Source organism: Falco punctatus (genome assembly GCF_963210335.1).
Source record: "Falco punctatus genome assembly, chromosome: 7".
Taxonomy (NCBI): Eukaryota; Metazoa; Chordata; class Aves; order Falconiformes; family Falconidae; genus Falco; species Falco punctatus.
Window position 1 is genome coordinate 58581007 of NC_137587.1, and position 2177 is coordinate 58583183.

At 32.5% G+C, this 2177-nt stretch overlaps 1 protein-coding gene across 1 annotated transcript in view; it reads right to left on the reverse strand.

Annotated features, from left to right (window-relative positions):
- Positions 1-2177, reverse strand: part of ATP8B4 (ATPase phospholipid transporting 8B4 (putative)) — a 71178-nt gene that overhangs the window by 43009 nt on the left and 25992 nt on the right. The gene's annotated exons all lie outside the window — the stretch shown is intronic.

Below are 2177 nucleotides of genomic sequence, written 5' to 3' on the forward strand. Positions count from 1 at the left end.
TTCAGCTTGAGTATAGTTCACTTTCAAATCAAAGAACAAGGCTCAGACCATCTTAGTTTTTCTATAAACCTTGTTTTATAAGTCTTGTTTATTTCAGTTCTTGGGTACTTCCCCCCTACTTTTCCTATATTACTCTTTCTGTTCTCTCCTTTCCTGTTAACAGAAATCAGTTTTTCTTGAATCACAGTCATTTGTTTTCATAGAATAGTCTTTTGCTCTGAAACTCAAAATCAGAGGAAAAACAGAAGAGAGCAAAAGCTCTAGAAAGACAGACTGCAGTGTCAAGTGAATAAAAATCTTTATATGTTAATTAAGTGTATTAAACTGATACTGTTCTTACGCTTATTTCTCCGTAACAGATGAACACAATGGAAAGGATTTTTTTAAAAAAACAAACACCACGTGTTTATCTACAGAAATTTTCAGTAAGAAGCTGAAACTTTACCTACACAATTTACCTATACCTTTAATTATTGGTGTAACCTTTACTTAATCCTAGTTAAAAGGTATAGCAGCAGCAGTAAAACTGCTCCCTCCACAGAAGTTGTTATTATACAGATTTTATTTTTAAGTAAAACAAGTTAGATGAATAAAGGAACTAAAACGTCCCACCTGAATTTTTTTAGTATATATGGCAGCTTATAAAAGACTACCTACAGGTGACTTAGATGATAAAAAACCACAGCAGAATAGCTGATCTTCTTGGAGTAGAAACAAAGTAATCTGAGCACTTCAAAGAGGAGCATCACCATAGTATATGGCATATATTATATCTGTAGGTTTTGTCTTGATAATCATGGATTCCACATTTTTTTAATAATGGAGTAAAACAATGAGTACATAAATTATCTGAAATAGTAATGCTCATACTGTGTGCTGTGATATTACCATGCAACATCACAGGCAAAAGCAAAAAGAGAGTAGAGCCATAAGAGATGCAAAGATTTATATTGAATTAGAATTTACTGAAGTAGCTCACTGAGAAAACTAATACTTAATTTACTATTCTAGAGCAATTAACCTTACCGAAAGCTATCTTGAGAGCTCAGAAAAAAGTTATAAAATAAACTCTTAGTCAATTTTTAATATTAAATGCTTATTAAATAAGAACTATCCTTTAATATAATTTTGTCATTTCTCAACATCATTCCATACCTCGTTAATTTCTATTTTCCAGACCAGGCTATCAGGTATTTCAGCTACAAAACGGACGTTATCAAAAATAGAAAAACGGAACTCGATTTTATAATACATTCCTTGGGTAATTTTTCAGATTTAAATGGACAAAGAGGGAGCAAGTACTACAACGAAATGAAAAGAACACAAGTAAAATTCAACATCACAATTATAAAGACAATCCTATTTCTGGAACAGCTGGTAAGTCAGCAACACTGATTAGCTTTCCATGTATTTTGACATTAATAAAACACCTGTTGTGGCGTCACATTTTTACTTAAGAGATCTTGTTTTTTCTGAAAAAAATAGATCCAACTGTGCCCCAATTCTTCATTAAGTGTCATAGCTATAACTTCAGCAGGTATGCCTTTTCTCTAGTAATACATTAGATGTTCCAAATTCATGAAGCAGCTCTGATCAAGACAAATAATTTCCACACTGGGAATAAGAAGCACTCTTCAAAAAACCTTAAAAACATTTTAAAAAATAATCAAGCTTGTAACAGCAACTGGATTTGTGCTTAGAGTTTAGAATAAAAAGGTGCAAGCGTAACAAGAATGTCAATTGCAATCTGTAGGAGTAGCATTTCTTCATTCTAAGTTCAATAAACTTTTTTCAATTTCTTTCAAGCAAATTGAGATGATAAAATATTAAAAAATGCAGATTTTGTATTGCCAGTTATTTCAGTACTGTGGTAGGAGGGGTAACATAACCTTCTGGAGTTTATTGTCTCTTTGTCTAGTCACAGGATTCTACCCACTGATTTAACTCTCTCTGTAGAAATGATTTATCAGGTCTACCTTCAAAAATACTAAGCTAAGTACTTGGCACTGCTAATACCACTTTTCCTTTGCTCAAAGAACTTGAAATATTGATTAAAAAAATCAAAGTCAGTTGGGGAGGGGGGAGTGTTCCCCAACAAGTAAAAACCACCCCAAAACAGCAGTGTTTCTCAATAATGGAAATATGCTACTTCAAGGTTGTGCATTTAGAGTACTTAC